Genomic DNA, 23,725 nt, shown 5'->3' with positions numbered 1-23,725 from the left:
CTCAGAGACACGTTGACCATCATAACGCCATGACGACCATTTAGAAAGCTCAGAGACACGTTGACCATCATAACGCCATGACGACCATTTAGAAAGCTCAGAGACACTTTGACCATCATAACGCCATGACGACCATTTAGAAAGCTCAGAGACGCGTTGACCATCATAACGCCATGACGACCATTTAGAAAGCTCAGAGACACGTTGACCATCATAACGCCATGACGACCATTTAGAAAGCTCAGACACGTTGACCATCATAACGCCATGACGACCATTTAGAAAGCTCAGAGACACGTTGACCATCATAACGCCATGATGACCATTTAGAAAGCTCAGAGACACGTTGACCATCATAACGCCATGACGACCATTTAGAAAGCTCAGAGACACGTTGACCATCATAACGCCATGACGACCATTTAGAAAGCTCAGAGACACGTTGACCATCATAACGCCATGACGACCATTTAGAAAGCTCAGAGACACGTTGACCATCATAACGCCATGACGACCATTTAGAAAGCTCAGAGACACGTTGACCATCATAACGCCATGACGACCATTTAGAAAGCTCAGAGACACGTTGACCATCATAACGCCATGACGACCATTTAGAAAGCTCAGAGACACGTTGACCATCATAACGCCATGACGACCATTTAGAAAGCTCAGAGACACGTTGACCATCGTACCGCCATGACGACCATTTAGAAAGCTCAGAGACACGTTGACCATCATAACGCCATGACGACCATTTAGAAAGCTCAGAGACACGTTGACCATCATAACGCCATGACGACCATTTAGAAAGCTCAGAGACACGTTGACCATCGTACCGCCATGACGACCATTTAGAAAGCTCAGAGACACGTTGACCATCATAACGCCATGACGACCATTTAGAAAGCTCAGAGACACGTTGGTCTGCCATCGTACCGCCATGACGACCATTTAGAACGCTCAGAGACACGTTGGTCTGCCATCGTACCGCCATGACGACCATTTAGAAAGCTCAGAGACACGTTGACCATCATAACGCCATGACGACCATTTAGAACGCTCAGAGACACGTTGGTCTGCCATCGTACCGCCTTCACAATCACACCCTCTTTATCTTGGGATTCAAAACCTGAAATGTTCATCCAAGTTTAACTTTGAAGACGGTTAACTAACATCAACAAACATGATAATAACAACATTAAAGCTGCCAATGTTCGACTGATCCTCCAAGAGTAATAATCCTTCCCTAAAAAATACAAAAATAAAAAGTCTCAAAATTGTGTCTGACCTTTAGAATGTTAACAACCCTACCAAGTGTCACAAAACAGTGGCCACTGACCTCTCACAGAGTTACTATAACAACCAGCATAACAAAATGGCCGCCTGTCGTGGTGTCTGGTCCAGGCAGTTACCGACAGTTTAAGTCACCTGTCTTCCCTGGTTACTGACAGCTCAAACCAAAATGGCCACCGACACCTGTTGTCCCCGGTTTCTGAAGTCAAAATGGCCACCGACACCTGTTGTCCCCGGTTTCTGAAGTCAAAATGGCCACCGACACCTGTTGTCCCCGGTTTCTGAAGTCAAAATGGCCACCGACACCTGTTGTCCCCGGTTTCTGAAGTCAAAATGGCCACCGACACCTGTTGTCCCCGGTTTCTGAAGTCAAAATGGCCACCGACACCTGTTGTCCCCGGTTTCTGAAGTCAAAATGGAGACGGGCTGGGAAGTTACTGACAGGTCAAGTTGGGGTCATTGAGCCAGGCCCAGATCTGGATCATCTCCTGCGGTGTCCGGCTGTGTACCAGCATCAGACCCTTATAGGCACACGGGTTCCTCCTGTACTTCTCCTCAATGTCAAACGTCTTGAAGCCTTTATGCTTCTCCGGGCCCAGCCCCAGTTTCCTCAGACACATCCCTGTGTAGACGTCGTCGATGGGGTAGAGAGGTACGTGCTGCGAGGCTCCGTGCAGCCGCCTGGCCAGGTCCCCGGAGTACAGATACCCCCTCCGCCTGCGTATGGCGGGTACTTGCCAACGAACAAACTCTCTGGGATGAAGTACTTCACCTTTTTATCCCTGTTCGGCCCCGTTGGTGATCACATCCCCTACAAACAGGTCCCTTGCCCGGGGCCCCGTGAGGCCCTTGAGGAAGGCCAGGATCCTCAACGTATTGACAAAGACGTCATCGTCCCCTTTAAAGACGAACTGAGCTCCAGGACAGCGTGTGGTCATCCAGTCCAGGAAGAGCACCTCCTTGACGGTCAGGTTGAAGAACGAGTCCCGGTAGTCCCACTGGGGGTAGAGTTAAAACTATTATTATGCAAAAACAAAATATACTACATACAGATTTGAGTATTTGGTTCATTATTCCACTGTTTATCCCATTGTATATGTCAGCACACTAAGAGTCTGAGTATCCCTGTGTCACACCAATACTGCAACATTAGACAAGACGTACAGTTGAAGTCAGAAGTTTACATACTTAGGTTGGAGTCATTAAAACTCGTTTCTCAAATTTCTTGTTAACAAAATATAGTTTTGGCGGTTAGGACATCTACTTTGTGCATGACAAGTAATTTTTACAACAATTGTTTACAGACAGATTATTTCACTGTATCACAATTCCAGTGGATCAGAAGTTTACATACACTAAGTTGACTGTGCCTTTAAACTGCTTGGAAAATTCCAGAAAATTATGGCATGGCTTTAGAAGCTTCTGATAAGCGAATTGACACAATTTGAGTCAATTGGAGGTGTACCTGTGGATGTATTTCAAGGCCTACTTTCAAACTCAGTGCCTCTTTGCTTGACATCATAGGAAAATCCAGAAATCAGCCAAGACCTCAGAAAAAAAATTGTAGACCTCCACAAGTCTGGTTCATCCTTCGGATCAATTTCCAAACATCTGAAGGTACCACGTTCACCTGTACAAACAATAGTACGCCAGTATAAACACCATGGGACCACGCAGCCGTCATACCGCTCAGGAAGGACACGCGTTCTGTCTTGTTGAGATCTACGTACTTTGGTGCAAAAAGTGCAAATCAATCCCAGAACAACAGCAAAGGACCTTGTGAAGATGCTGGAGGAAACAGGTACAAAAGTATCTATATCCACAGAAAAGCGAGTCCTATATCGACATAACTTGAAAGGCAGCTCAGCAAGGAAGAAGCCACTGCTCCACAACCGCCATAAAAAAGCCAGACTACGGTTTGCAACTGCACATGGGGATAAAGATCGTACTTTTTGGAGAAATGTCCTCTGGTCTGATGAAACAAAAAAAAAAAACTGTTTGTGGGCAGAAGAGGCCTACAAACCTGACTCAGTTATACCCTTTCTGTCAAGAGGAATGGGCCAACATTCACCCAACTTATCGTGGGAAGCTTGTGGAAGGCTCCCCGAAGCGTTCGACCCAAGTTAAACAAATTAAAAAGGCAACACTACCAAATACTAATTGAATGAAATCTCGCGTCTTGTGACGGCCGGCCGCCCAACAACCTGCCCGCTTGACCCTATCCCCTCCTCTCTTCTCCAGACCATTTCCGGAGACCTTCTCCCTTACCTCACCTCGCTCATCAACTCATCCCTGACCGTTGGCTACGTCCCTTCCGTCTTCAAGAGAGCGAGAGTTGCACCCCTTCTGAAAAAACCTACACTCGATCCCTCCGATGTCAACAATTACAGACCAGTATCCCTTCTTTCTTTTCTCTCCAAAACTCTTGAACGTGCCGTCCTTGGCCAGCTCTCCCGCTATCTCTCTCTGAATGACCTTCTTGATCCAAATCAGTCAGGTTTCAAGACTAGTCATTCAACTGAGACTGCTCTCCTCTGTATCACGGAGGCGCTCCGCACTGCTAAAGCTAACTCTCTCTCCTCTGCTCTCATCCTTCTAGATCTATCGGCTGCCTTCGATACTGTGAACCATCAGATCCTCCTCTCCACCCTCTCCGAGTTGGGCATCTCCGGCGCGGCCCACGCTTGGATTGCGTCCTACCTGACAGGTCGCTCCTACCAGGTGGCGTGGCGAGAATCTGTCTCCTCACCACGCGCTCTCACCACTGGTGTCCCCCAGGGCTCTGTTCTTGGCCCTCTCCTATTCTCGCTATACACCAAGTCACTTGGCTCTGTCATAACCTCACATGGTCTCTCTTATCATTGCTATGCAGACGACACACAATTAATCTTCTCCTTTCCCCCTTCTGATGACCAGGTGGCGAATCGCATCTCTGCATGTCTGGCAGACATATCAGTGTGGATGACGGATCACCACCTCAAGCTGAACCTCGGCAAGACGGAGCTGCTCTTCCTCCCGGGGAAGGACTGCCCGTTCCATGATCTCGCCATCACGGTTGACAACTCCACTGTGTCCTCCTCCCAGAGCGCCAAGAACCTTGGTGTGATCCTGGACAACACCCTGTCGTTCTCAACTAACATCAAGGCGGTGGCCCGTTCCTGTAGGTTCATGCTCTACAACATCCGCAGAGTACGACCCTGCCTCACACAGGAAGCGGCGCAGGTCCTAATCCAGGCACTTGTCATCTCCCGTCTGGATTACTGCAACTCGCTGTTGGCTGGGCTCCCTGCCTGTGCCATTAAACCCCTTCAACTCATCCAGAACGCCGCAGCCCGTCTGGTGTTCAACCTTCCCAAGTTCTCTCACGTCACCCCGCTCCTCCGTTCTCTCCACTGGCTTCCAGTTGAAGCTCGCATCCGCTACAAGACCATGGTGCTTGCCTACGGAGCTGTGAGGGGAACGGCACCTCAGTACCTCCAGGCTCTGATCAGGCCCTACACCCAAACAAGGGCACTGCGTTCATCCACCTCTGGCCTGCTCGCCTCCCTACCACTGAGGAAGTACAGCTCCCGCTCAGCCCAGTCAAAACTGTTCGCTGCCCTGGCCCCCCAATGGTGGAACAAACTCCCTCACGACGCCAGGACAGCGGAGTCAATCACCACCTTCCGGAGACACCTGAAACCCCACCTCTTTAAGGAATACCTAGGATAGGTTAAGTAATCCCTCTCACCCCACCCCCCTAAGTTTTAGATGCACTATTGTTAAGTGACTGTCCCACTGGATGTCATAAGGTGAATGCACCAATTTGTAAGTCGCTCTGGATAAGAGCGTCTGCTAAATGACTTAAATGTAAATGTAAATGAATGTATGTAAACTTCTGACCCACTGGGAATGTGATGAAAGAAATAAAAAGCTGAAATAAATCATTTCTCTCTGATATTATTCTGACATTTCACATTCTTAAAATAAAATGGTGATCCTAAATGACCTAAGACAGGGAATTTTTACTAGGATTAAAATGTCAGGAATTGTGAAAAACTGAGTTTAAATGTATTTGGCGAAGGTGTATGTAAACGTCTGAGTTCCAACTGTATTACAGATCAAAACCAACATTGTGGACCACAACATCACCACACAAATACCATATATTTAAACACCCCCCCCTTGTCGACTGATGAAGCGGTGTGTCAATCTAAGTAACATAATAACATGAACCCCCATCAAAATCTGCCAGTTTCAGGTATTAGGGGGGGTTCAAAATGTAAAAGATAACACATCTAACATTTCCTGAGCGTCTTCTAGCTCCTTGATATGGGACCGACACTGAGCGTCTTCTAGCTCCTTGATATGGGACCGACACTGAGCGTCTTATAGCTCCTTGATATGGGACCGACACTGAGCGTCTTCTAGCTCCTTGATATGGGACCGACACTGAGCGTCTTATAGCTCCTTGATATGGGACCGACACTTCAAAACCTTGTTCGTTAGGATTTGTTCTTTGCCCGTCTTCTCTGGTATTTATCAATGTGTTATGGGATTTGGGAGTAAAAGGACAAATTCAATATTTTATCAAATCATTTTAAAAATGTATATATTTTTTTATACCTATGACCAACTTAAAACAATTCTATGTCAGCTTATAACCCCCACCCCCTCCCAACATTTTAGGGTGTTTTTCCATAAAGTCCTCTTTAAAGTAACCGATCTCGGTCCTCTTTAAAGTAACCAATCTCGGTCCTCTTTAAAGTAACCAATCTCGGTCCTCTTTAAAGTAACCAATCTCGGTCCTCTTTAAAGTAACCAATCTCGGTCCTCTTTAAAGTAACCAATCTCGGTCCTCTTTAAAGTAACCAATCTCGGTCCTCTTTAAAGTAACCAATCTCGGTCCTCTTTAAAGTAACCAATCTCGGTCCTCTTTAAAGTAACCAATCTCGGTCCTCTTTAAAGTAACCAATCTCGGTCCTCTTTAAAGTAACCAATCTCGGTCCTCTTTAAAGTAACCAATCTCGGTCCTCTTTAAAGTAACCAATCTCGGTCCTCTTTAAAGTAACCAATCTCGGTCCTCTTTAAAGTAACCAATCTCGGTCCTCTTTAAAGTAACCAATCTCGGTCCTCTTTAAAGTAACCAATCTCGGTCCTCTTTAAAGTAACCGATCTCGGTCCTCTTTAAAGTAACCAATCTCAGTCCTCTTTAAAGTAACCAATCTCAGTCCTCTTTAAAGTAACCAATCTCAGTCCTCTTTAAAGTAACCAATCTCAGTCCTCTTTAAAGTAACCAATCTCAGTCCTCTTTAAAGTAACCAATCTCAGTCCTCTTTAAAGTAACCAATCTCAGTCCTCTTTAAAGTAACCAATCTCAGTCCTCTTTAAAGTAAATATATATATAAAAAATACTTTGCCCTTGTATGAGGATGCCACTGGGAAAGAAATTGCACAAGGCACACCTGTTCATTGAAATGCATTCCAGGTGACTACCTCATGAAACTGGTTGAGAGAATCCCAAGAGTGTGCAAAGCTGTCATCAAGGCAAAGGGTGGCTACTTTGAAGAATCTAAAATATATTTTGAGATGTTAAACACTTTTTGGTTACTACATGATTCCATATTTGTTATTTCATAGTTTGTGTCGTCACTATTATTCTACAATGTAGAACATAGGAAAAGTAAATAAAAACCCTGGAATGAGTAGGTGTTCCCAAACTTTTGACGTTAACATGTCTATTATTGACACCCTGAGGACATTAACATGTCTATTATTGACACCCTGAGGACATTAACGTGTCTATTATTGGCACCCCGAGGACATTAACGTGTATATTATTGACACCCTAAGGACATTAACGTGTATATTATTGACACCCTGAGGACATTAACATGTATATTATTGACACCCTGAGGACATTAACATGTCTATTATTGACACCCTGAGGACATTAACGTGTATATTATTGACACCCTGAGGACATTAACGTGTCTATTATTGACACCCTGAGGACATTAACGTGTCTATTATTGACACCCTGAGGACATTAACGTGTCTATTATTGACACCCTGAGGACATTAACGTGTATATTATTGACACCCTGAGGACATTAACGTGTATATTATTGACACCCTGAGGACATTAACGTGTATATTATTGACACCCTGAGGACATTAACGTGTATATTATTGACACCCTGAGGACATTAACTTGTATATTATTGACACCCTGAGGACATTAACGTGTCTATTATTGACACCCTGAGGACATTAACGTGTCTATTATTGACACCCTGAGGACATTAACGTGTCTATTATTGACACCCTGAGGACATTAACGTGTATATTATTGACACCCTGAGGACATTAACGTGTATATTATTGATACCTGCAAGATGTCGCGGTGGTGAGCGTTCTCATAGCGCAGCATCTCCGACAGATCTGGGTGGTGGTCCACGGCCGTGGTGTTGCCGAGCAGGAACACCGTGACAACCGTCCGGTTGGCGAGGACGCCGGCTCGACCCCACGACTGGCGGATGGCCTGGCGGCGGTCAAAGTGAGGAGCGAGGGATTTGACAGCCAGTAGGAGGAAGGGCGGCTCCCCTCTCCGGGTCTTTTGGCAGACGTGAGGCTGGTCCACCACTAGAGGGTACGACCGACAGCGCATGTAGAGCAGGAAGTCTTTAAAACGAGGAGGTAGGGAATTGTAGTCTTTCACGTGAGTGGTGACTCTGTAATCCGGTTGGCACGGGTCAGGGTTCAGCCCCGTGTCGTTGAGCCAATCAGGGACAGGTCTGACATCATCATCGCTAGTGTTGTTACTATTGGAGGAGGCGAGGATGGGGTTGTGTTGGAGGTCCAGTCTCTGTTGCTGGCGGTTCCAGTAGGCCTGACTAGGAGCCAGTTTGGACCAGAAGCGCTTGGAGGGGACAAGGACCTTGAATGGAGGAAGGAAGGACGAAATTAATAAATAAATTGAATATCCTAAACCGAGAACAACAAAACATACCTTTAAAAAAAGAGGATTAAAAAAGGCAATTCAACACTGATTTAATAGAAAGATGATTCAACACGTTTCAACAATTAAAGCCCTGTGCAGTCCTTTTAATTTCATATTTAAAATCACAGGTTTAATAAATCACGGTTAATTTCTGGAAAATAACTCCAAATATATTTTATTATTTATTTCCCCCCGAGCCTCCTCTTGCTAGGGGAATGCTGAGTCTGATCGTGTGGGCGTGTCCCTACAAGGAGGAGGATACATATGCAAATAAGAGATGACTGGTGATAGGTCAGAATAATCAGATCAGATTGTGATGCCATGCTGAGGGCCAAAAACTCCATCCCACCTGAACATGCAAAAACAATCCAAGCGTTTAATTTTACAAGCTTTTACACTAAAAGGGCATTATCATCATTTTCACAGTTTCAGTGTTATTTCATCCTCCAAGTGAAACATGGTTTGTGTGGAAATATTATTAAAAACACAAAAAAAAAGTCAACAGGCCCCGACATGTTCGCAAAGCGTAGAATGAGGGACTCCCAGCCATTCCATCACAGGAGGTTGGTGGCACCTTAATTGGGGAGGACAGGCTCCTGGTAACGGCTGGAGCAGAATGATTTCAAATACATGGTTTCCATGGTTTCCAAGTGTTTGATGCCATTCCATTTGCTCCATTCCAGCCATTAGTATGAGCCGTCCTCCCCTCAGCAGCCTCCACTGTATTCCACGTATGATTGTGTCTAGACTTGACACTTAGATGTGACTTCTGCTATCAGAATACAAGGATCACATTGAAAAGACGGGTCTAAACGAGTGGCTTTGTGGTCTGACTGTGTTCCGATCTGGCTGACCACTTCAGGAGGTTTTGGACGTTGGAGGAGGGAACGCAACACCCTGCTTACATCTCAGCCCCCAGTGGAGTGAAACGCAACACCCTGCTACATCTCAGCCCCCAGTGGAGTGAAACACAACACCCTGCTACATCTCAGCCCCCAGTGGAGTGAAACACAACACCCTGCTACATCTCAGCCCCCAGTGGAGTGAAACACAACACCCTGCTACATCTCAGCTCCCAGTGGAGTGAAACACAACACCCTGCTACATCTCAGCTCCCAGTGGAGTGAAACACAACACCCTGCTACATCTCAGCTCCCAGTGGAGTGAAACACAACACCCTGCTACATCTCAGCTCCCAGTGGAGTGAAACACAACACCCTGCTACATCTCAGCCCCCAGTGGAGTGAAACACAACACCCTGCTACATCTCAGCTCCCAGTGGAGTGAAACACAACACCCTGCTACATCTCAGCCCCCAGTGGAGTGAAACACAACACCCTGCTACATCTCAGCCCCCAGTGGAGTGAAACACAACACCCTGCTACATCTCAGCTCCCAGTGGAGTGAAACGCAACACCCTGCTACATCTCAGCCCCCAGTGGAGTGAAACAACACCCTGCTACATCTCAGCTCCCAGTGGAGTGAAACAACACCCTGCTACATCTCAGCTCCCAGTGGAGTGAAACACAACACCCTGCTACATCTCAGCTCCCAGTGGAGTGAAACACAACACCCTGCTACATCTCAGCCCCCAGTGGAGTGAAACACAACACCCTGCTACATCTCAGCCCCCAGTGGAGTGAAACACAACACCCTGCTACATCTCAGCTCCCAGTGGAGTGAAACACAACACCCTGCTACATCTCAGCTCCCAGTGGAGTGAAACACAACACCCTGCTACATCTCAGCCCCCAGTGGAGTGAAACACAACACCCTGCTACATCTCAGCTCCCAGTGGAGTGAAACACAACACCCTGCTACATCTCAGCTCCCAGTGGAGTGAAACACAACACCCTGCTACATCTCAGCCCCCAGTGGAGTGAAACACAACACCCTGCTACATCTCAGCTCCCAGTGGAGTGAAACACAACACCCTGCTACATCTCAGCTCCCAGTGGAGTGAAACACAACACCCTGCTACATCTCAGCTCCCAGTGGAGTGAAACACAACACCCTGCTACATCTCAGCCCCCAGTGGAGTGAAACACAACACCCTGCTACATCTCAGCACCCAGTGGAGTGAAACACAACACCCTGCTACATCTCAGCCCCCAGTGGAGTGAAACAACACCCTGCTACATCTCAGCTCCCAGTGGAGTGAAACACAACACCCTGCTACATCTCAGCTCCCAGTGGAGGGTAACAGTATGGTGATTAACACAACACCCCCGCCTCCCCACCTCTGACCCCGCCTCTGACCCCGCCTCCCCACCTCTGACCTAACCTTCAGCACCGCCTGGCGCGCTAACCAGAATACATGTGGTGGTCCACCCAGGTCTTATCTCGTGTGCATAGACAGATTCAATACTACGGGTCACGTATGCCTGCAGGCCTCTTGCCTAAACGTTCCCAAGGTGTCCCCTCCTCACCTTGTTGTGTCCATTGTCCTGTCCCCTCCTCACCTTGTTGTGTCCCTTGTCCTGTCCCTCCTCACCTTGTTGTGTCCCTTGTCCTGTCCCCTCCTCACCTTGTTGTGTCCATTGTCCTGTCCCTCCTCACCTTGTTGTGTCCATTGTCCTGTCCCCTCCTCACCTTATCGTGTCCCTTGTCCTGTCCCCTCTCACCTTGTCGTGTCCCTTGTCCTGTCCCCTCTCACCTTGTCGTGTCCCTTGTCCTGTCCCTTCTCACCTTGTCATATCCCTTGTCCTGTCCCCTCCTCACCTTGTCCTGTCCCCTCTCACCTTGTTGTGTCCCTTGTCCTGTCCCCTCCTCACCTTGCCGTGTCCCCTCCTCACCTTATCGTGTCCCTTGTCCTGTCCCCTCTCACCTTGTCGTGTCCCTTGTCCTGTCCCCTCTCACCTTGTTGTGTCCATTGTCCTGTCCCTCCTCACCTTGTTGTGTCCCTTGTCCTGTCCCCTCCTCACCTTATCGTGTCCCTTGTCCTGTCCCCTCCTCACCTTATCGTGTCCCTTGTCCTGTCCCCTCTCACCTTGTCGTGTCCCTTGTCCTGTCCCCTCTCACCTTGTCGTGTCCCTTGTCCTGTCCCTTCTCACCTTGTCATATCCCTTGTCCTGTCCACTCCTCACCTTGTCCTGTCCCCTCTCACCTTGTTGTGTCCCTTGTCCTGTCCCCTCCTCACCTTGCCGTGTCCCCTCCTCACCTTATCGTGTCCCTTGTCCTGTCCCCTCTCACCTTGTCGTGTCCCTTGTCCTGTCCCCTCTCACCTTGTCGTGTCCCTTGTCCTGTCCCTTCTCACCTTGTCGTGTCCCTTGTCCTGTCCCTTCTCACCTTGTCATATCCCTTGTCCTGTCCCCTCCTCACCTTGTCCTGTCCCCTCTCACCTTGTCCTGTCCCTTGACAAGGTGAGAGGGGACAGGACAAGGGACACGACAAGGTGAGAGGGGACAGGACATGTCCCTTGTCCTGTCCCCTCCTCACCTTGTCCTGTCCCCTCCTCACCTTGTCCTGTCCCTTGTCCTGTCCCCTTCTCACCTTGTCGTGTCTCTTGTCCTGTCCCCTTCTCACCTTGTCGTGTCTCTTGTCCTGTCCCCTCCTCACCTTGTCGTGTCTCTTGTCCCGTCCCCTCCTCACCTTGTCGTGTCTCTTGTCCCGTCCCCTCCTCACCTTGTCGTGTCTCTTGTCCCGTCCCCTCCTCACCTTATCGTGTCCCTTGTCCTGTCCCCTCTCACCTTGTCGTGTCCCTTGTCCTGTCCCCTCTCACCTTGTCGTGTCCCTTGTCCTGTCCCTTCTCACCTTGTCATATCCCTTGTCCTGTCCCCTCCTCACCTTGTCCTGTCCCCTCTCACCTTGTCGTGTCCCTTGACAAGGTGAGAGGGGACAGGACAAGGGACACGACAAGGTGAGAGGGGACAGGACATGTCCCTTGTCCTGTCCCCTCCTCACCTTGTCCTGTCCCCTCCTCACCTTGTCCTGTCCCTTGTCCCGTCCCCTCCTCACCTTGTCGTGTCTCTTGTCCCGTCCCCTCCTCACCTTGTCGTGTCTCTTGTCCCGTCCCCTCCTCACCTTGTCGTGTCTCTTGTCCCGTCCCCTCCTCACCTTGTCGTGTCTCTTGTCCCGTCCCCTCCTCACCTTGTCGTGTCTCTTGTCCCGTCCCCTCCTCACCTTGTCGTGTCTCTTGTCCCGTCCCCTCCTCACCTTGTCGTGTCTCTTGTCCCGTCCCCTCCTCACCTTGTCGTGTCTCTTGTCCCGTCCCCTCCTCACCTTGTCGTGTCTCTTGTCCCGTCCCCTCCTCACCTTGTCGTGTCTCTTGTCCCGTCCCCTCCTCACCTTGTCGTGTCTCTTGTCCCGTCCCCTCCTCACCTTGTCGTGTCTCTTGTCCCGTCCCCTCCTCACCTTGTCGTGTCTCTTGTCCCGTCCCCTCCTCACCTTGTCGTGTCTCTTGTCCCGTCCCCTCCTCACCTTGTCGTGTCTCTTGTCCCGTCCCCTCCTCACCTTGTCGTGTCTCTTGTCCCGTCCCCTCCTCACCTTGTCGTGTCTCTTGTCCCGTCCCCTCCTCACCTTGTCGTGTCTCTTGTCCCGTCCCCTCCTCACCTTGTCGTGTCTCTTGTCCCGTCCCCTCCTCACCTTGTCGTGTCTCTTGTCCCGTCCCCTCCTCACCTTGTCGTGTCTCTTGTCCCGTCCCCTCCTCACCTTGTCGTGTCTCTTGTCCTGTCCCCTCCTCACCTTGTCGTGTCTCTTGTCCTGTCCCCTCCTCACCTTGTCGTGTCTCTTGTCCTGTCCCCTTCTCACCTTGTCATATCCCTTGTCCTGTCCCCTCCTCACCTTGTCCTGTCCCCTCTCACCTTGTCGTGTCCCTTGACAAGGTGAGAGGGGACAGGACAAGGGACACGACAAGGTGAGAGGGGACAGGACATGTCCCTTGTCCTGTCCCCTCCTCACCTTGTCCTGTCCCCTCCTCACCTTGTCCTGTCCCCTCCTCACCTTGTCGTGTCTCTTGTCCTGTCCCCTCCTCACCTTGTCGTGTCTCTTGTCCTGTCCCCTCCTCACCTTGTCCTGTCTCTTGTCCTGTCCCCTCCTCACCTTGTCCTGTCCCTTGTCCTGTCCCCTCCTCACCTTGTCCTGTCCCTTGTCCCGTCCCCTCCTCACCTTGTCCTGTCCCTTGTCCCGTCCCCTCCTCACCTTGTCCTGTCCCTTGTCCCGTCCCCTCCTCACCTTGTCGTGTCTCTTGTCCCGTCCCCTCCTCACCTTGTCGTGTCTCTTGTCCCGTCCCCTCCTCACCTTGTCGTGTCTCTTGTCCCGTCCCCTCCTCACCTTGTCGTGTCTCTTGTCCCGTCCCCTCCTCACCTTGTCGTGTCTCTTGTCCCGTCCCCTCCTCACCTTGTCGTGTCTCTTGTCCCGTCCCCTCCTCACCTTGTCGTGTCTCTTGTCCCGTCCCCTCCTCACCTTGTCGTGTCTCTTGTCCCGTCCCCTCCTCACCTTGTCGTGTCTCTTGTCCCGTCCCCTCCTCACCTTGTCGTGTCTCTTGTCCCGTCCCCTCCTCACCTTGTCGTGTCTCTTGTCCCGTACCCTCCTCACCTTGTCCCGTCCCCTCCTCACCTTGTCGTGTCTCTTGTCCCGTCCCCTCCTCACCTTGTCGTGTCTCTTGTCCCGTCCCCTCCTCACCTTGTCGTGTCCCTTGTCCCGTCCTCTCCTCACCTTGTCCTGTCCCCTCCTCACCTTGTCCTGTCCCCTCCTCACCTTGTCCTGTCCCCTCCTCACCTTGTCCTGTCCCCTCCTCACCTTGTCCTGTCCCCTCCTCACCTTGTCCTGTCCCCTCCTCACCTTGTCCTGTCCTCCTCCTCACCTTGTTGTGTCCCTTGTCCTGTCCTCCTCCTCCTCCGTGGAACACTAGGATGAAGATGAAGAGATTGACCGTCATCAACGTCACCAGAAACTTCAGCTTCCTCCTCAGGCCCGCCATGACCTCTAGAGGGAGATGAGAGAGAGAGACGAGGGAGAGGAGAGAGAGAGACGAGGGAGAGAGAGACGAGACACAGACGAGGAGAGAGAGAGAGACGAGGGAGAGGAGAGAGAGAGAGACGAGGGAGAGGAGAGAGAGAGAGACGAGGGAGAGGAGAGAGAGACGAGGGAGAGGAGAGAGAGAGAGACGAGGGAGAGGAGAGAGACGAGGGAGAGGAGAGAGAGAGAGAGACGAGGGAGAGGAGAGAGACGAGGGAGAGGAGAGAGAGAGACGAGGGAGAGGAGAGAGAGAGAGAGACGAGGGATAGGAGAGAGAGAGAGAGAGACGAGGGAGAGGAGAGAGAGAGACGAGGGAGAGGAGAGAGAGAGACGAGGGAGAGGAGAGAGAGAGACGAGGGAGAGGAGAGAGAGAGAGACGAGGGAGAGGAGAGAGAGAGAGACGAGGGAGAGGAGAGAGAGAGAGACGAGGGAGAGGAGAGAGACACAGACGAGGGAGAGGAGAGAGACACAGACGAGGGAGAGGAGAGAGACACAGACGAGGGAGAGGAGAGAGAGAGAGACACAGACGAGGGAGAGGAGAGAGAGAGAGACACAGACGAGGGAGAGGAGAGAGACACAGACGAGGGAGAGGAGAGAGAGAGAGACGAGGGAGAGGAGAGAGACACAGATGAGGGAGAGGAGAGAGAGAGAGACGAGGGAGAGGAGAGAGAGAGACGAGGGAGAGGAGAGAGACGAGGGAGAGGAGAGAGAGAGAGACGAGGGAGAGGAGAGAGACACAGACGAGGGAGAGGAGAGAGACACAGACGAGGGAGAGGAGAGAGACACAGACGAGGGAGAGGAGAGAGAGAGAGACGAGGGAGAGGAGAGAGAGAGAGACACAGACGAGGGAGAGGAGAGAGAGAGACACAGACGAGGGAGAGGAGAGAGAGAGACACAGACGAGGGAGAGGAGAGAGAGAGACACAGACGAGGGAGAGGAGAGAGAGAGACACAGACGAGGGAGAGGAGAGAGAGAGACACAGACGAGGGAGAGGAGAGAGAGAGACAGACGAGGGAGAGGAGAGAGAGAGACAGACGAGGGAGAGGAGAGAGACGAGGGAGAGGAGAGAGACGAGGGAGAGGAGACAGACGAGGGAGAGGAGAGAGAGAGAGACATAGACGAGGGAGAGGAGAGACACATAGACGAGGGAGAGGAGAGACACATAGACGAGGGAGAGGAGAGACACATAGACGAGGGAGAGGAGAGAGACATAGACGAGGGAGAGGAGAGAGAGAGAGACATAGACGAGGGAGAGGAGAGAGAGACACGTAGACGAGGGAGAGGAGAGAGAGACACATAGACGAGGGAGAGGAGAGAGAGACACGTAGACGAGGGAGAGGAGAGAGAGACACATAGACGAGGGAGAGGAGAGAGAGACACATAGACGAGGGAGAGGAGAGAGAGACACATAGACGAGGGAGAGGAGAGAGAGACACATAGACGAGGGAGAGGAGAGAGAGACACATAGACGAGGGAGAGGAGAGAGAGACACATAGACGAGGGAGAGGAGAGAGAGACACATAGACGAGCGAGAGGAGAGAGAGAGAGACATAGACGAGGGAGAGGAGAGAGAGAGACACAGACGAGGGAGAGGAGAGAGAGAGACACAGACGAGGGAGAGGAGAGAGAGAGACACATAGACGAGGGAGAGGAGAGAGAGACACATAGACGAGGGAGAGGAGAGAGAGAGAGAGACATAGACGAGGGAGAGGAGAGAGACATAGACGAGGGAGAGGAGAGAGACATAGACGAGGGAGAGGAGAGAGACATAGACGAGGGAGAGGAGAGAGAGACACATAGACGAGGGAGAGGAGAGAGAGACACATAGACGAGGGAGAGGAGAGAGGGAGAGACATAGACGAGGGAGAGGAGAGAGAGACACACACAGACGAGGGAGAGGAGAGAGAGAGACACACAGACGAGGGAGAGGAGAGAGAGACACACAGACGAGGGAGAGGAGAGAGAGACACATAGACGAGGGAGAGGAGAGAGAGACACATAGACGAGGGAGAGGAGAGAGAGACACATAGACGAGGGAGAGGAAAGAGAGAGATAGACGAGGGAGAGGAAAGAGAGAGAGAGATAGACGAGGGAGAGGAAAGAGAGAGAGAGACAGACGAGGGAGAGGAAAGAGAGAGACAGACGAGGGAGAGGAGAGAGAGAGATAGACGAGGGAGAGGAGAGAGAGAGATAGACGAGGGAGAGGAGAGAGAGAGAGAGAGACGAGGGAGAGGAGAGAGAGAGACGAGGGAGAGGAAAGAGAGAGATAGACGAGGGAGAGGAGAGAGAGAGACAGACAGACGAGGGAGAGGAGAGAGAGAGACAGACAGACGAGGGAGAGGAGAGAGAGAGACAGACAGACGAGGGAGAGGAGAGAGAGAGACAGACAGACGAGGGAGAGGAGAGAGAGAGACACAGACGAGGGAGAGGAAAGAGAGAGAGACGAGGGAGAGGAAAGAGAGAGATAGACGAGGGAGAGGAGAGAGAGAGACAGACAGACGAGGGAGAGGAGAGAGAGAGACAGACAGACGAGGGAGAGGAGAGAGAGAGAGAGACAGACGAGGGAGAGGAGAGAGAGAGACAGACGAGGGAGAGGAGAGAGAGAGATAGACGAGGGAGAGGAGAGAGACACATAGACGAGGGAGAGGAGAGAGAGAGAGAGATAGACGAGGGAGAGAAGAGAGACACATAGACGAGGGAGAGGAGAGAGAGAGAGAGACAGACGAGGGAGAGGAGAGAGAGAGACAGACGAGGGAGAGGAGAGAGAGAGACAGACGAGGGAGAGGAGAGAGAGAGACAGACGAGGGAGAGGAGAGAGAGAGACAGACGAGGGAGAGAGAGAGAGAGATAGACGAGGGAGAGGAGAGAGACACATAGACGAGGGAGAGGAGAGAGAGAGAGAGATAGACGAGGGAGAGAAGAGAGACACATAGACGAGGGAGAGGAGAGAGAGAGAGAGATAGACGAGGGAGAGGAAAGAGAGAGATAGACGAGGGAGAGGAAAGAGAGAGATAGACGAGGGAGAGGAAAGAGAGAGATAGACGAGGGAGAGGAGAGAGAGAGATAGACGAGGGAGAGGAGAGAGATGAGGGGACACATTCAAGTTAGTTTATTTGTCATATGCACAATGCAACAAAATGCTTTACACACAAATTAGTGGTCAACTAGCCTAGTGGTTAGTTAAATCCCCGAGCTGACAAGGTACAAATCTGTCGTTCTGCCCCTGAACAGGCAGTTAACCCACTGTTCCTAGGCAGCCATTGAAAATAAGAATTAGTTTTTAACTGACTTGCCTGGTTAAATAAAATCAACATTAAATAAGATGGAAATCTCCCCCTGAGTTAATATGGCAGTTCAAAAACACATGACTACAAACAGCCCACATGTTCATTCTACTTTAAGGGGGGAGGGTGTAATGTCTTCACTTCAAGAGAACACAGGTCTCTAAGAAACAATGCTGCAGAATAATGCCCCACAGAATGCATCAGCAATTTCAGATGAATGGTAATCAGACTGCTAATCTACAATCTATTCAAATCTACAATTTATTCAAATCTACAATTTATTCAAAAACTCTGCTCGACTCTAAGATGGAGACCTTCGGGTCAGTTTGAACATTTGAAATATTTATTTTGAAATGGCCAGAAAGTCTTTCAGGAAAGTTGGAAAGGTTATTTAGGGAAAATCAATGTTTCTAGGCAGCGAATCACTGATCATGTGCTTTCTATTCCAGAGAGCCCTCGTGATCCTAATCTGGGGTCCTGGTCTGACTGATGACAACTGCACAACCTAGGAGAGATATTGGCTGTGCAGGTTTGGCTTCCGACCCTGCAAGAGCACAGCTGATACAGCCAACCAAGGTGGAATCATAACCACAAGGATGTGGGTGTGGGGGCACAAACATACACCCCTCCTCCTCAACACACCCACCTCCCTCCCTAAACCCCCTCAGTAATCTGGACCTCATCTCAGATTGACTCAACAGATTGAATAAGAGCGGATGGGATCCTGAAGATTTTGGCTTTTCAAAACAGAGTTTATAAAACCTTTATAGACTCACTCCCTTTTCACTGGGTGACTTCATTTACTAGTTATTGTCTGACACCATCCCTGGGTGACTTCATTTACTAGTTATTGTCTCTACTGACACCATCCCTGGGTGACTTCATTTACTAGTTATTGTCTCTACTGACACCATCCCTGGGTTACTTCATTTACTAGTTATTGTCTGACACCATCCCTGGGTTACTTCATTTACTAGTTATTGTCTCTACTGACACCATCCCTGGGTGACTTCATTTACTAGTTATTGTCTGACACCATCCCTGGGTTACTTCATTTACTAGTTATTGTCTGACACCATCCCTGGGTTACTTCATTTACTAGTTATTGTCTGACACCATCCCTGGGTTACTTCATTTACTAGTTATTGTCTCTACTGACACCATCCCTGGGTTACTTCATTTACTAGTTATTGTCTCTACTGACACCATCCCTGGGTTACTTCATTTACTAGTTATTGTCTGACACCATCCCTGGGTTACTTCATTTACTAGTTATTGTCTGACACCATCCCTGGGTTACTTCATTTACTAGTTATTGTCTGACACCATCCCTGGGTTACTTCATTTACTAGTTATTGTCTGACACCATCCCTGGGTTACTTCATTTACTAGTTATTGTCTCTGCTGACACCATCCCTGGGTGACTTCATTTACTAGTTATTGTCTCTACTGACACCATCCCTGGGTGACTTCATTTACTAGTTATTGTCTGACACCATCCCTGGGTTACTTCATTTACTAGTTATTGTCTCTACTGACACCATCCCTGGGTTACTTCATTTACTAGTTATTGTCTCTACTGACACCATCCCTGGGTGACTTCATTTACTAGTTATTGTCTGACACCATCCCTGGGTGACTTCATTTACTAGTTATTGTCTGACACCATCCCTGGGTGACTTCATTTACTAGTTATTGTCTGACACCATCCCTGGGTTACTTCATTTACTAGTTATTGTCTCTACTGACACCATCCCTGGGTGACTTCATTTACTAGTTATTGTCTCTACTGACACCATCCCTGGGTGACTTCATTTACTAGTTATTGTCTCTACTGACACCATCCCTGGGTGACTTCATTTACTAGTTATTGTCTCGACTGACACCATCCCTGGGTTACTTCATTTACTAGTTATTGTCTGACACCATCCCTGGGTTACTTCATTTACTAGTTATTGTCTGACACCATCCCTGGGTGACTTCATTTACTAGTTATTGTCTCTACTGACACCATCCCTGGGTTACTTCATTTACTAGTTATTGTCTGACACCATCCCTGGGTGACTTCATTTACTAGTTATTGTCTCTGCTGACACCATCCCTGGGTTACTTCATTTACTAGTTATTGTCTGACACCATCCCTGGGTTACTTCATTTACTAGTTATTGTCTGACACCATCACTGGGTGACTTCATTTACTAGTTATTGTCTGACACCATCCCTGGGTTACTTCATTTACTAGTTATTGTCTCTGCTGACACCATCCCTGGGTTGCTTCATTTACTAGTTATTGTCTGACACCATCCCTGGGTGACTTCATTTACTAGTTATTGTCTGACACCATCCCTGGGTGACTTCATTTACTAGTTATTGTCTGACACCATCCCTGGGTTACTTCATTTACTAGTTATTGTCTGACACCATCCCTGGGTTACTTCATTTACTAGTTATTGTCTGACACCATCCCTGGGTTACTTCATTTACTAGTTATTGTCTCTACTGACACCATCCCTGGGTGACTTCATTTACTAGTTATTGTCTGACACCATCCCTGGGTGACTTCATTTACTAGTTATTGTCTGACACCATCCCTGGGTTACTTCATTTACTAGTTATTGTCTGACACCATCCCTGGGTGACTTCATTTACTAGTTATTGTCTGACACCATCCCTGGGTGACTTCATTTACTAGTTATTGTCTGACACCATCCCTGGGTTACTTCATTTACTAGTTATTGTCTGACACCATCACTTGACTTCATTTACTAGTTATTGTCTGACACCATCCCTGGGTGACTTCATTTACTAGTTATTGTCTGACACCATCCCTGGGTGACTTCATTTACTAGTTATTGTCTCTACTGACACCATCCCTGGGTGACTTCATTTACTAGTTATTGTCTGACACCATCCCTGGGTTACTTCATTTACTAGTTATTGTCTGACACCATCACTGGGTTACTTCATTTACTAGTTATTGTCTGACACCATCCCTGGGTTACTTCATTTACTAGTTATTGTCTGACACCATCACTGGGTTACTTCATTTACTAGTTATTGTCTGACACCATCCCTGGGTGACTTCATTTACTAGTTATTGTCTGACACCATCCCTGGGTGACTTCATTTACTAGTTATTGTCTCTACTGACACCATCCCTGGGTGACTTCATTTACTAGTTATTGTCTGACACCATCCCTGGGTGACTTCCTTTACTAGTTATTGTCTCTACTGACACCATCCCTGGGTTACTTCATTTACTAGTTATTGTCCGACACCATCCCTGGGTTACTTCATTTACTAGTTATTGTCTGACACCATCCCTGGGTTACTTCATTTACTAGTTATTGTCTGACACCATCCCTGGGTGACTTCATTTACTAGTTATTGTCTGACACCATCCCTGGGTTACTTCATTTACTAGTTATTGTCTCTGCTGACACCATCCCTGGGTTACTTCATTTACTAGTTATTGTCTGACACCATCCCTGGGTTACTTCATTTACTAGTTATTGTCTGACACCATCCCTGGGTTACTTCATTTACTAGTTATTGTCTGACACCATCCCTGGGTTACTTCATTTACTAGTTATTGTCTCTGCTGACACCATCCCTGGGTTACTTCATTTACTAGTTATTGTCTGACACCATCCCTGGGTTACTTCATTTACTAGTTATTGTCTGACACCATCCCTGGGTTACTTCATTTACTAGTTATTGTCTCTACTGACACCATCCCTGGGTTACTTCATTTACTAGTTATTGTCTGACACCATCCCTGGGTGACTTCATTTACTAGTTATTGTCTCTACTGACACCATCCCTGGGTGACTTCATTTACTAGTTATTGTCTCTACTGACACCATCCCTGGGTTACTTCATTTACTAGTTATTGTCTGACACCATCCCTGGGTTACTTCATTTACTAGTTATTGTCTCTACTGACACCATCCCTGGGTTATTTCATTTACTAGTTATTGTCTGACACCATCCCTGGGTGACTTCATTTACTAGTTATTGTCTCTACTGACACCATCCCTGGGTTACTTCATTTACTAGTTATTGTCTGACACCATCCCTGGGTGACTTCATTTACTAGTTATTGTCTCTACTGACACCATCCCTGGGTTACTTCATTTACTAGTTATTGTCTCTGCTGACATCATCCCTGGGTGACTTCATTTACTAGTTATTGTCTGACACCATCCCTGGGTTACTTCATTTACTAGTTATTGTCTGACACCATCCCTGGGTTACTTCATTTACTAGTTATTGTCTCTGCTGACACCATCCCTGGGTTACTTCATTTACTAGTTATTGTCTGACACCATCCCTGGGTTACTTCATTTACTAGTTATTGTCTGACACCATCCCTGGGTTACTTCATTTACTAGTTATTGTCCGACACCATCCCTGGGTTACTTCATTTACTAGTTATTGTCTGACACCATCCCTGGGTGACTTCATTTACTAGTTATTGTCTCTACTGACACCATCCCTGGGTTACTTCATTTACTAGTTATTGTCCGACACCATCCCTGGGTTACTTCATTTACTAGTTATTGTCTCTGCTGACATCATTGACATGCAAAAATTGGGCGGCTCATTTGCATTTAAGCTGAGGCTAAACATTTGCTTTGATTTAGTTGATAAGAACATAGTAGAACACAGCAGCAGTTCAATACAACACTAAGACCTGGTCACCATCACACACAAAAAGACAGGATTCCTGTTCGGACAAAATCAAATATTTACATTCTTCTCTTGCTATTGGAGTTGGAATGAGCAGAACAACCCACCTGAGCAAGGCTGAACGCAGCTCTCTCCCTCCCTCCCCCACTAACCCTTCTCAGAGTACTTTCCCTCATTGAAACACAATGACCTCTTACCCACCATAACCCTCCCCCACTCTCTTCCCCTCTATTTCGGATTTCTTCCTCTCACTACTTCCAGGTGTCCTTTATCTTTCTTCCTCATCTCTCCCTCGTTCTACCCTTTCACCGTCTTGTGTTTCAGTTTCACTGTCTCCTAGCAACAATTCTGCCCCAGTGCCTTCAGGCCCCTGTGTCCTCTCATCCTCCCTCTTCTTCATTCTCTCCCTCTTCTTCATTCTCTCCCTCTTCTTCATTCTCTCCCTCTCAGCCATCCTCCCCTCACACCTATAGTACACAAGCAATCTTTATTGCATTGACTGTCTACTGTTCTTTTACCTGTGAGCATAACAGTTGGTTTTACCTGTGTAGGTAGAGTGTGTTTCAGACAGTATGTGTGTGAGTGAGCATAACAGTTGGTTTTACCTGTGTAGGTGGGTGGAGTCTCTCTCTCTCTGTGTGTGTGTGTGTGTCTAACAGGAGTTGGTCTTACCTGTGCGGCGGGTGGAGTGTGTCAGGCTTCACTGTCCTCTCAGTCTGGCCTCACAGCTCTTAACCCATACTGAGTCCCACCCCCTGGGGAACAGCAGCCAATGGGACACAGAGGGGGGAAGGGTGTGGCTGCAACCTGTAGGCAAGAAAGACCAACTGTGTGTCAACACCACGATAGAGATGACCAGGAACAGTACGAGACACTGTTCAGAACTAAGGTGTTCTCAAACACACAGAACGAGAAAGAAGCAAATATTATTCTCAGACGAGTCTAAATTCTTGCCTTGTGATTTGTTGCGTCATTTCGTTCATTCTACCACTGCTGAGGGCTTCTGTTATCTACAACCAATCAGACATTCTGTGGACTCTCATTTCAGTGCCACCTAGACATGTTGTTGCATGATGGTCCTGCTCTCATGCTCGACAGCAGGGTACAGAGAACTGTGATAATCATTAACTTATTGGCTTTCTGAGCAAACCAGAGGGGTCAGTAACAAGAAAAGGCAGGCAGCCACTCACACACTGTGGGACATGTGAAAAGTGATCACAGAACAGTCCGTGATCCTGGTTACCCATGTTAATCCCTACTAGGCTTGGGAGGTATCCAGAATGTCATACCGACCTTGTGCCATAATGGGATATCCGGTAATACCGGCACTGAACACTAGGGGGTGCTACTGTAATCCAAAGGTTAGCAATGCTAACAAGTACATGTAAATCCCATAGAGGATGCTAACTAAATGCTAATGAGCACATTGATTAGCAGGACAGACATCCCAGCTCAAAGTTCTACAAGGAACTCAAAAATGATACTCACAGATTGCTGCACAAACACAAAACAA

At 48.6% G+C, this 23,725-nt stretch overlaps 1 pseudogene; it reads right to left on the bottom strand.

Annotated features, from left to right (window-relative positions):
- Positions 1-1,715: 1,715 nt before the first annotated feature.
- LOC124020432 lies at positions 1,716-23,007 on the bottom strand (annotated as a pseudogene).
- Between the last annotated feature and the right edge of the window lie 718 nt (positions 23,008-23,725).

The sequence above is a fragment of the Oncorhynchus gorbuscha genome, unplaced genomic scaffold (assembly GCF_021184085.1).
Source record: "Oncorhynchus gorbuscha isolate QuinsamMale2020 ecotype Even-year unplaced genomic scaffold, OgorEven_v1.0 Un_scaffold_816, whole genome shotgun sequence".
NCBI lineage: Eukaryota > Metazoa > Chordata > Actinopteri > Salmoniformes > Salmonidae > Oncorhynchus > Oncorhynchus gorbuscha.
This window is presented reverse-complemented; position numbering and strand designations above follow the sequence as displayed.